Genomic DNA, 13,492 nt, shown 5'->3' with positions numbered 1-13,492 from the left:
TAATCCTGTTAAATACTTTTGCAAAGTTCAGCAGTATCTAGGTGTAGCTATTTCCTTTATCCAAATTGATTGTCACTTTATTCTAATAAAAGTAATGTCATTTCTAAGGCAGGACTTACCCTTCAGCTGTTAGCCTCCTTTATAGTATTATATTCCTGTCCACTCATTTCTGAATTTTGTCCTTATCCAATGTTTCGAATAATAACCATCATCTCATCATCCACGCCAGAGATTATGATCAGTCTATAATTTGTGACCTCTGTTATGGAACCTCTTATACAACAGAACTAATTTGTCTTCCATCCATTAACAGAGTTTGTTGAACTAAATGGCCACGTCCTTAACACATTTATTTAATACACAGGCTGATATACCATCTGATTCCATAGCAATATTCACATTAAGATTCTGCAATATCTTAAGCACCTCCAATTAATTTACCTCAAATTCCACATCTGTTCCTGTTACATAAAAATGAATACTCAGTAACTCAACTATTTCTTTTGTTCCTATTTTCTCTTTATCATCAGTATTTAAGGAAATTATTTTCCATAAACATTCTTCTTTTCATTTGTCCTTCTGCTGATCACATCACATTTTTCTTTATATTTTTTCCAGAACATTTTTTTTATTGCAGCTCATGATTAATAATGCTAGTCATTATTATTATTGTTATTAACACCAGACCTCCATGGAGTCAAAAGACACCACTAGATGCAAACGCTGTTACACACAAAACCCATAAAACCATGGTTTAAACTCATTTACTGTATCTGCATTCATAACAATGTCAGGTAAAGCATTCCACTCGCCATCCACTCTCCATGTAAAGTATTTGTTCCTTACGCTCCTGCTCACCCTTCCTTATAATACTTGCAGGTGTATATATATATATATATATATACACACATACAGGTATCCCTTGCTTAATGCAGGATTTGATTAACACGGCAAAATTAATTGCGGCAATCCCTTGATATATGCAGCAAGAATTTTCATTAACGCACCTTTTACCTTGCAGAGCTCACAGCTGATCTGACAGATATATGCAAAACGTTTAATATAAATATTCTTACATAATTCAGTGTATAGCTAGCAGGTCATGAGTAGCTGTGCATTCTTATGTTACGAGTGATATTCCGCACTGTTTTTTGCTGTCAGTTTGGTTTAACATATGTTATGTAGAGGTTTGCGATATTTGACAGTAAATTGCATCTGAGAGATACAGCGACCTCCAATGTCAGTATAGTATGGTTTAATTTTTTTTTTTTTTTTTTAGTCTTTGTTCAATAATTTCTAGATTGTAATTGAAATTAAATAAACCATCATGTATTATTATTATTATTATTATTATTATTACCCCAAGACCTCATAGAGTCAGAGACTCATCTGGGAGGTCCTTTTATCACACACACATCTCATCATACCGTGTCTTAAACACACTTAAACTCCTTGCAGACACCACACTCTCAGGAAAGGCATTCCATTTATTCACACCTCTGCATGAAAAAAACTTACCACTCACTCCCCCTACTCACACCTTCTTTATACAGTTTCCAGGGATGACCTATGGTTCTCCCCTGATCTTCCACTATTCTCTGTAGAACTTCTTCACCATTGATCTTATAACAACCCCTTACCAACTTCTAGGTCTCTATCATATCTCCCCCTCTTTCTGCTCTCCACCAGACTCTGCAAATTACATTTTCTCAATCTTTCCTCATATTCAACATTCCAGAGGTCAGAAACTACCTTAGTCAATCGCCTTTGGACCCTTTCCAACATCTCTTCATCCTTCTGAAAAACCCTGTGACCAAATCTGGACACAATAGTCCATGCATGGCCTAATTAAAGCCTTATGCAACAGAACAAGAATCTCCCTACTTCTACACGTCAGTGTCATCTTCATCATTCCCAGAAGCCTTTGTGTTGTCTTCACAATTTTGGCGATGTGTCCCCTAAATTTTAGATCCTTATCCACTATCGCCCCGAGATCTCTTATTTCCTCTACTTCCAACAATATTTTCTCACCAAGCATAAATTCTGCATCATATCTTTGTTTTCTAAATTTTAAAACTTTACATTTTCCAACATTGAACTCACATCCCCATTTCCGTGCCCATTCACTCAATTTATTCAAGTCTTCTTGCAAGGCCACAACATCTTCACTACTCTTTATGGTTCGTCCCAACTTTGCATCATATGCAAACAACTGAATATCTCCATCCAAATCCTCGCCAATATCATTAATATACAAGTTAAACAGTAATGACCCTAAAACAGACCCCCGAGGCACTCCACTAGTGACTTTCCTTTTCCTGGATATCCCATCCCCATACACAACTTGTTGAGATACCTATCAGATAGCCAGTCTCCAATCCAATGCACTAATCTAATATCCAACCCCATCTGCTCTAGTTTGACTGTCAACTTATCATGAGGTACTCTATCAAAAGCCTTTGCAAAATCCAATTATATTACTGTATATCCTTATCCTCTGTCCAAGGAAGCAGTCACTTTATTGTAATAAGTAAGTAGATTACCAAAACATGACCTTCCTTTAGCAAATCTATGCTGTCCATCAAAGATAATACCATTGTTGTCAACCCAACTCTGGATCCTCCTAGTTCTCGCAAGCTTCTCCAACAACTTAACCACACACAGATAGGCCTATAGTTTGATGCTTGAGTTCGATCACCTCCTTTATGAAGTGGCACAATCTTGCCCTCCTTCCACTCCTTAGGAACTTGACCAAGTGCAAGACTCATATTAAAAAAAATGTCAAGGCAGGTGTCAACTCCCTGGCACATTCCTTCAGAATACACAGTGATATATTATCAAGTCCCACAGCCTTATTTACATCTAGTTTACTCAACTCCCCAAACACCTCTTGCTCACTTACAGTCAGTCTCTCCTCCCCATCATCAACTGCTCTCAATCTCTCCATGAAGTCACATTCACAAGATTTAAAGATCTTCATGAACTGTTCATTAAGTATCTCCACCACACATTCTGCAACAGCTGTGTGGTGGAGATACACCATTTTCTCCAATCAATGTCATCCTTCCATAATCATTCTTTCTTTTGCTGGCTACATATCGAAAGAACTCCCTAGGATTCTTTTTGGCTTCATTAGCTAACTGCTGTTCATACCTCTCTTTAGCTACTCTCACCAACCAAGTCACCCTCCTTGCCTGGTCTTTATAGACCTCATAAAGTTGGTTATTTCCACTTCTCTTATGCTCCCTCCACAATTCCCTTTTTCTCTGTATCGTATGCTTAATCTCTTTATTCATCCATCTCGCACCCACCTTATTTAACCTTCTCACCCTTGGAATACATTTTGACATTGCATCTACTAGATAGTTTTTGAAAATCCCCCAACCTGCATTGATCTCTTTTCCAGCTAACTCCTCATTCCACACTACACCCATAAACTGTCTCCTGAGCTCTTCATAATCCCCCCCCCCTGTAGTTCCACATGTACCCTTTTCTCACAGGGGTCCTCGCACTGCTGGCAACCACCCAGGTAATGACCTCATGGTCACTCTCACCAGTTGGTGGATGATTTGACACCTCATTTATAATTACATTCGCTGATGAGATGACCAAATCCAAGACCCTTAATCCTTGTGTGCCCTCTGTCACATACTGTCTGAAGTAGTTATCCCTCAAAAACTCAAGAAACTCATTTTCTTTACTTCCAGTTGCTACTTCATCATTCCAGTCTGTATTGCCATAATTAAAATCACCCATAATCACCCTTTTCTTATTTGGCTAATTTGATTATACATTTCATTATCACCACCACCACAGACATTTCCTGGTCTATAACAACATTCAACCAAGTATTTGATTCCATTCACTCTATCTCACACCATACTGCCTCAAAACCATTGGCACTATTTCCCTCTTGCATCTGTACTTTGTATGGACATAACTCTTTCTTTATCATCAATAGCACTCCCCCTCCCTTTTTACCCTTTCTATCCTCATGAAACACATCATACCCTTCCATTTCTATTCCTGTCAGGATGTCGTCCTCTTCCAACCATGTCTCACTTATTCCGACAATCTTTGGGTGAACAGACGCAATTAATGCAACCATTTCATCTGCCTTGTTTCTTATACTTCTAGCATTTGTATACAAACACAACAGCTCATTTCTGGATCTACAGATAGTTCCAATGATACCACCCACTTGATGTGATCTCTCAATGCTCGATTGGGGCCCTTTCCCTTTCTGCTTATTCATTTTAAAACTCTTTTCAATTCCAACTGTTTCCTCTTGATCCCACTTCATCCCATTACTTTCTACACATGCTCTCACCTCCTCTCAGAGCATCCACCTTTCTCATGCTGTGTACCCCCTGTCCACCCTGAGCCTCCCCGTTTTCCTGTTCCTCTTGCACACCCATTCTCACATTTTCTATACTCCTACCACTCACTTCCCCATTCATATCCACTTCTTCAATCTCTCCTGTCTTACTCTTCTGCTCTTCCACATCACTCCCCCCTCTCAATCTGATTCATTCCCTCTATTCATTTCTCTACCTTCCAGCAGCAGTCTCTCCAAGAGACTCACACCATAACCACTCAAATGCAGTCCATCACTCCCATACAGCTCACTTCGTCCCTCAAACTCATTCCACACATTAACAAACTGTACTCCCATCTCCTCACACATTTCAGCCAGCAAATGTATTTCTGAAATAGAGAGCCAAAGGCTTATTAATCATACATGTCCTCTAGAAGATATGCTTTACATTATTGAAAATACTAAGGAAAGTGATCTGGAGCTTACTCTACCTTTACTACGAGTTGCCCATAAGGTTGTTTATGCTTGCATCTGCCGAAACCTTTAGTTTCTATATATTCGACACTAAACTCTTGTAGTTTCTATATTCGGCTATGAAATAATGTTGGATTCAATATCCACTTAATTTGTACCATCATGTATTATATTTGCAGTGTTTTTTCTTTGTTTCATTGCTTGTTTGCTTTGCCGGGGTCTGGAGAGTCGTTTTGCTTGTCATCATAGAATTTATGCCAAATAGAAAAAACTAAAGCTGTTCAAATGACTCTTTTGATAAAAAATAATTGCAGTAAATAATGTAGGTACAAGTATTTACTCAACATTTACTTTGCATTCATTTTTTATCTTTCCTAAAAGAGTACCATATAAAGCAATTAATACAGTAATCGATCATGCACGAATTGCAATTTTTACCATTGCTTATTAGATTTGATTAACGCGATTTTGATTACGCAGTAACATCAAGGGATTAATTAACTGCGTTAATCGAGGGATACCTGTATATATACATATATATATATATATATATCCTCTTGTTCTAATCCCCCTTCTCCCATTCTATGAAAAATTTTTTCCACATTAACCTAGTAACAACCCTTTACCAACTTAAATGTCTCAATCCTCTTGCTTCCTCCAATTCACACAGCTTTGCATTCCCTCAATCTGTCCTCATATCCCACGTCTCAAAGATTAGTTATGACCTTAGTCAGTCTTTTCTGGACCCTTTCCATTATATGCTCATCACTATGCAAACCAAGGGACAAGTGTGCACAATAATCCATACATGGCTTGATTGAGACCTTATTCAATGGAACCAGAACCTCTTTATTTCTATAAGTTAAGGTCCTCCACATCATTACCATAATGTGATGTAATGTGATGTGATGTCTTCACAACTTGTGCAATATGACCTCTGAACTTCAGATCCTTGTCCACCACCACTCCAAGGTCTCTTATCTCTTCAACTTCCTCCAATATTTCCTCACCAAACACATATTTTACATCTCACTGTTGCCTATCAAATTTCAGAATCTTACACTTTGCAACACTGAGGTGACAGCTCCAAACTGTTGCCTGCCCATACAATCTAATCAAGTCCTCCTGTAAAGCTACAGCATCTGCTTGATTCCCCAGTTTTGCATCATCTGCAAACAGTTGTATATCACCAGTTAAACCCATCCCAATATTATTAATATACAAATTAAATAACAAGTCCCAAAACAGACCTCTGTGGCACACCACTAGTGACTTTCCCCTTTCAAGATAAGGCCCACCCCTATACACAACTTGCTGATACTTTTCTGATAGCCAGTCACCCATCCAACTCACTAGTCTATCAATCAATCCCACCTGCTTCAGTTTAGTTACCAACTTGTGGTATGGCAATCTATCAAAAAGCCTTTGCAAAATCTAAATATACCACTGTATATTCATCTCCTTGTCCAAAACATTTATCACCTTGTTATAGTACATAAGCAAGTTGGTAAAACACAACTTCTTTTTAACAAACCCATGCTACCAAGCACAAAGATTACCACTACTATCAACCCACTTTTGTATTCTATCTCTCACCACCAACCTCTCCAATACCTTAACTACAACTCCATATATATATATATATATATATACATATATACACAGACGGGCTTGTAACTTGTTGCCTTAGCCTTATAACCACTTTTGCCTTCCTTCCATTCCTTTAGAACTTGTGCTATTGCAAGATTTGTTAAACAGGTAAGCCAAGGCTGATGCTAACTCCCCGGAACATTCTTGTAAGACGCATGGTATTGTCATCAAGTCCTATTGCCTTATTGACATCTAGCTTCTTAAATCCTCTTATATTTCTTGCTTGCTCACCATTAAGTCTTTTCTCATTTCATTCTCACTTCTTCTGATTTCACACTGAGGCTGAAACACTCTGATGAACTGCTCAATGAATACCTTGACTATGTCCTCTGCAGTAGTTTCCAATCTCCCACTTTCATCCATCAACATTATCTTATCATAATCATTCTTTCTATTGCAAACATATCAAAATAACTCATGAGGGTTTTTCTTGGCATGATTTGCTAGTTTTTGCACTTTTGTTGTCTTCACCAACTGAGTTACTCTCTTGGCTTGCTCTTTATACTCTTCGTAAAACTATTATTCATCTTGTGCTGCCTCCAAAGTGCCTTCTTCTTCCAGATTTCATGCTTAATCATCTCATTCATCCATTTAATTAGTCATCCATTCAGTTCTCATACAATTTTTTTTACTGACCCCTAGATGTGAAGTTCTGCTGATTTCTTCATACACACTATAGGCCATTTCCCACGCACATAGTAGGAATTTTTCACTGTCATATTCTTATGCCTTGTCATTGATAATGCAGTATATTATAAAATGGTATGAATACTGTATACTATTATAGCAGCAGTAGCATACAATATAGTGGACCATATTACCTATTGCATTCTTGTAAATACATATTATCAGGAATAATGTCAGAAGGGAGCATCAACAGAGAACACATAGATATGTATATACACATGTGTGTGTGTGTATGTGTGCGCACTTGCAAAGATAATTAGTTATGTCCTTATTATTATTATTATTATTATTATTATTATTATTATTATTATTATTATTGCACCCACCATGGAGTCAGCAGACTCATTGTAGGAGGTTCATTCAAATGACAACATATTTATCATACCGAATCTTAAAATCCTTAACATTCCTTGCATTAACAACATATTCTGGTAATGCATTCTATTCACTGACAATTCTTCATGTAAAAAAAATCTACTCCTCACATCTCTCTTTACCACACTGTTACATAACTTCAAGAGATGGCCTCTGATTTTCCTCTCTCATCTTCTACTCTTTTTATAATTCCCTCTGCAATCCACATTTCTTCAACCTCTCTATCTCCATAGTCAGCATTACAAAGTCCTGATGTTTTAGTCACTTGTCCCTCTCCAATGTTTCCACATCACACTGAAAACTAAGTGACCAAATTTGAGCACAGTAGTCCAAGTGTGGTCTGATCAGCTTTATACAGTGGCACAACCAGTTCCTCATTCCTACATGTTAGAGTACTTCTTATCATAGCGACACTACAACGTGCATCTTTGTAACACTTGGAATATGCTCTCTAAACTTCAGTTTACTGTCAACCTTCACTCCCAAATCTTGAATCTCATCTAGTGCCATACTGCAGGAAGTGAATGAGATTCGAAATTTGGGAGTGAAGGTTGACAATAAACTGAAGTTTAGAGGGCATATTCCAAGTGCAAAGATGCACGTCGTAGTGTCACTATGATAAGAAGTACTCTAACATGTAGAAATAAGGAACTGGTTGTGCCACTGTATAAAGCACTGATCAGACCACACATTGAACATGCACTGAACTATTTTAAATACCTAGACTAATACTATATTTGTTTCACTCCCAAAAGTCCTTTGTCATAAGGACATAATTTGAATAGACTTTTGACTTGGACAAAGGAGTGGGGTTGTAGTTTTAATACTAATAAGTGCAAGGTTTTGCATTTTGGAATGCAGAAATATAAGGCTGTGTAGTCCTTGGATAGTAGTCCAAGTGTGGTCTGATCAGACCACACTTGGTCTGAACTTGACATTATTCTACGAAGTGCATACATTTCACACATGCTGCAGCAAACAAAATCACATACATGGAAATTGTCATCATAGTTCTATGTATCAGTGCCATGGCATACAATACAGTAAAACAAAAATAAAAGCTTTAAAAAAACCACATAGCTGAGCAAATAACATTTGCAACTAAACAAACACAAATAATAATCCAGAAAAAATGAGTCAAGTATCACTAAATATTTTCAAAAACGTATCATTCAGCTCCAAAAATCACAATATGTATCACCTTCTACTCGTCGATTCGTGACTATAGATGAAACTTAGATCCACCACTACACACCTGAGTCCAAGCAGCAGTCAAAATAGTGGACAATGCCCAGTGAAAGAGCACCAAAAAAAGCAAAGACCGTTTAGTCAGCTGTGAAGGTGATGGCCATTGTTTTTTGGGATTCCCAGGAATTATCATGATAAACTATTTGGAAAAGGGTAAGAAAATAACAGGAGTCTTTTATGCATCACTGTTGGACCAGTTAAAAGAAGAACTTAAGAAAAAACGGCCAAGATTGGTGTACAAAAAAGTGCTCTTTCATCGAGAGAATGCATCATCCCACACATCGGCCGTCACAATGACAAAATTGCACAAATTGAGGTTCTAATTGGTTCTGCATCCATTGTATCTCTGGACTTGGCCCCTGTGTGACTTCTTCTTGTTCCCAAGCTTAAAAATTTGGCTCGGTAGGAAAAAAAGCTTCTTCGAATTAGGATGTCATCAAGGCTGTCAATGATTTTGCACAATTTGACAAATCCTACTTTTTAGATGGGATGAAAAAATTGGAAACTCGCTGGACCAAATGTGTCAACCTCGATGGAGACTATGTTGAGAAATAAAGGTGATTTTTTCCAAAAAAATGTGTTTAACTTGTTTTGTTACCAAACTTTTCAAACAACCCTCGGCAACTGGTGTGAAGTCATTAGTTTCTATATACAAGTAGCCCAGTAGTGAAGTTACTTCACAAGCAAACTTCGTTTGCTTACCCCTCGCATAACCATGTTGCTCCCCATAGGATATCATATTCCTATCTAGTCATTATTGAATACTGCCTTTGACCAATTTCTCTAATAACTGCTATTCTTGAACTGATTGGTCTATAATTTGCTACTTTGATCATGGAACTGTTTTGTCCTCTTTCCACTCTCTTTAGATAATTAATTAATTAAGTAGTCTGGTCAGAGGCAGTGCCAATTTTCCTGTACATTCTTGTAATATACAGGCTGATATCATATCCAATCTCATAAATTAAAGATGCCAAGAAATTATATTCTTGGTTTCATCCTTTATCCAAGTGTAAGCAAACAAAGTTTGCACATGAAATAACTTCACGACTGGGTTACTTGTATATAGAAGCTGATGATTTCACACCAATTGCCTTGTATCCAATAATGCAAAACATGTACCCTTACAGACAAGGATACATGTTTTGCTATAATATGCAAGTATAATTTTATGCATTATGGTGTATGGAATAGTGGGGAGAACTAGATTTTTTGCTTGGAGAGTGATGAACAAATGGAATGGGTTGCCAGAATCAGTTGTGTGAGTGCTTTGTCTGTTAACAGGTTCCAGGAGAGGTATAATAGATATTGTGTGATTAGTTTGGGTCTTCTGTGATGAATCTTTGGACTTTATGGAGGTTTTGTTTAGTTAACTTTGGTTTTTTTTGGATTTACAGTTGAAGCCACTCAGGCTATGAGGCCATCCATGGAGGTGCCTGAACAATAATAATAATCTACATAAAGCCAACACACATTAACTGATATCTGAATGCTAATTCACACAACTATCCTGTGCAAATTTATGATATAATAAAATGGCACACAGAGGAAGAGCTATTTGCTCAAATGGAAATTTACTCCAAAAAATTAGAATACCTTTTTTTGATAAAAATATATTCTAATTTTTTTTTAGAGTAAAATATAAACAGGATGTTATACCCACACCTAATATGAGGCAAACTATTAGAGACTCATTAGATAATTCCACAACTATAATAGTAGTAGTAGTAGTAGTAGTGGTGGTGGTGGTGGTTCCTTATATCCAAGGAACATCTGAAAAGATCAAAAAAACACTCAGTAAATGCCAATTATAAATGCCCTATAAACCAATATTCAAAAAGCTTCCCTTGTTAGAGATTTAACAAAGATAGATTTAACAAACTTTAACAATCAATTAATGAACTGCAAAGAAAGAACCTCGTATGAACTTCCTCCTAAGACCAGGGAATGCCTATCTTCAATAGAACTATTGAAGAAAAGAAGAACACTGAAAGATAGAGGAAAAGACCGTCTAGAATATAAAATTATTTGTAAACAACTGAGGCAGAATATCAAAGACGACTACAATATATATAGAACAACAAAATTGGCAGAAGCAGCTAGGCTCCGCAGTAGCCTAAAAAAAGTAGAAAAAGAAATAAATCTAAAGCAACCACTACCGTCAGCCTTCATAGACAATCAAGGAAACAGACATACAAATAGAGGTGAAATGGAAAAAATAGTAAAATAGTTTTATGAGAACCTTTACTCATCTAAACAAGTAATCACAGCTCCAGTACCAGACGAAAATTTGGAAATATCATCTGTCCTATCCTACCTGAAGAAGTAAAAATGGCTATCCACCATATGAAATATGATCGATCACCAGGAATTGACAGTATAAAATCTGATAAATTAAAAATGGGTGGACAAATACTTTTTAAAGCTTTAGCAGAAAGGTTTACCCGATATATACAATTAAGGAAAGTATACCTACTGAATGGAAAACATCAAAGACCATAATTCTGCATAAAAAAGATAATAAAGAAGACATCAGTAACTACAGACCCTCTGTCTATTAGCGCACACGCATACACACACACACACATATATAAAATATTCACCAGAGTCATCCTAAACAGAATACAAACCTCCATCAACGAAAATAGCTGCAAAGAATAGGCTGGTTTCAAAAGAGGCTTTTCAACAATAGATCATATTCAAACTATTACTCAGCTAACAGAAAGATGCAGAGAATACCAGATCCCACTTTGTCTTCTTCTTTTTATAGATTTTAAAAAGGCATTTGACACTGTTGAGCATAACGCAGTATTCCAAGCTTTAATAGAACAAGGCATAGAAAGAGCATACATCCAACTCATAAAAGATATCTACAAAGAAGGCACAACAAATATCACCCTTTTCAATCACCCGATTAAAATTAACTTAAGTAGAGGAGTACGACAGCATCATCTGAAAAATTGACATGAAAGATGGAATAAACATTGATGGTGAAATGTTAAATATCCTATTATTCGCCGATGATGTAGTATTAATATCTCACTCACCCAAACTCTTAGAATTAGTGCTGAATAACATAAGCCAAAACTGCCAAAAAATTGGATTAGAAATACGCCTGGACAAAACAAGATGGATGAAAAACAAATACTGTAAAGATCATACAATCACTCTAGAATCTCGCACCATTGAAAAAGTTGAAGAATACATCTACCTTGGCCAGTCCATAAAAATGAATAATGATATATCAAATGAAATAGCAAGGAGAAAAAAGAGCTGCTTGGATAGCCTTCAACAAATTAAATCAACAATTACCAACCAAAACATAGATATAGAAATAAGAGCCCATCTTTTCAATAGTCACATCTTACCAGCATTAACTTATGGCAGTGAAACATGAAACACAACTTTAAAAGAAGAACAAAGCTTAATAACAACTCAACGTGCAATAGAAAGAAGAATGTGCAATATAAACAAAAAAGGCCACGTAAGACACACAGAAATCAGGAAGAAGTCTGGACTCACGGACATAATAAAAGCAATCTACAACAGCAAAAGAAGATGGGCAGGACATCTCGCCAGCATGAGAGACAACAGATGGACAGTCAGAGTTACAAACTGGTATCCGAGAGATAACAAAAGAAAACCCGGAAGACCAGCCTTAAGGTGGGAAGACCCAATGATTAAAAAAGTCAGAAGAAAATGGAGAGGAAAGGCTCAAGACAGGAATAGCTGGACTCTTTACGACCTGCAGTCATGGAGAAATCTTGACTGAAATCACAGGTCCACAAGGTAATGGAGAAAAGATTAGCAGACTGGATGTTCAATATCCTAAAGCCAGTTAGGATATTCTTTAATAATTAATATTTTTTAATATCCTTTAATATCTGCTTATGCTTTGCAGAATGCTCATAATCTAGAGAAATATGGTTATAAAAAACTTTCAAACATCTAGGAGAGGATAATTCTGAATGTAAATCAACACTAAAACTGCCCACCTTTAACTGGGCCCAGAGGGCATAGTAAAAATAATAATTATTGTTATTATTATTCATCGTGGAAGAGATCGGAGCCTCACCATGTATTTATCCATTGTCAACCATGAAACACACCATGTCACAATATGAAGTTAGAGATGTGGTTGGGACCCCTGAAACCATCAGCTCTTATAGCTACAGGGAAGAAGAGCTTGAAACCAGGAATTGTAAGACAAGAACTACTGAGGTAGTGTATGAAGATAATATCCCAAACCCTCTAGGGAGGATATTCTCGGATGTCCCTTGTCTGAAAACCAGGAGCAATCTCTTGAAAATAGTAACATGGAATGTCAGAGCACTCTACGAAGCAGGCAAATAAGATAACCTACTCCAGGAATTAGAAGTGATCAAGGCCAATATTGCAGGTATCAGTGAAGTGAGGTGAACAGATACAGGAATAATAAGAAGAAAAAATCACACTATAATCTACTCTGGCAGTGACTTACACCTTAATGGAGTAGCACTTGTCCTAAGTAATAGAATTGCAAAATCTCTACAGGATATTGGCCCATAAATGACAGATTCATAACAGCCAAAATAACTGCACAACCATTCAACCTGTATATTATCCAAGCATATGTGCCAACCCAAGATCACTCAGATGAAGAGTTGGAACAATTTTATGAAGACATCCAAACTGCAATCTCCAGTGCTAAGTCAGATGATGTTATTATAATGATGGGTGACCTAAATGCAAAAGTGGGCT

General features: G+C 36.8%; 1 protein-coding gene across 3 annotated transcripts in view; it reads right to left on the bottom strand.

Moving 5' to 3' along the window:
* The window catches only part of LOC150108341 (dynein regulatory complex subunit 11-like), a 455,807-nt gene that overhangs the window by 93,245 nt on the left and 349,070 nt on the right, over positions 1-13,492 (bottom strand). The window lies entirely within an intron of this gene.

The sequence above is a fragment of the Typopeltis vanoorti genome, chromosome 3 (assembly GCF_054136105.1).
Source record: "Typopeltis vanoorti isolate ZY-2024b chromosome 3, IOZ_Tvanoo_1.0, whole genome shotgun sequence".
NCBI classification, from domain to species: Eukaryota; Metazoa; Arthropoda; class Arachnida; order Uropygi; family Thelyphonidae; genus Typopeltis; species Typopeltis vanoorti.
Note: the sequence above shows the minus strand (reverse complement) of the source record. Positions and strands in the feature narration are given on the sequence as shown.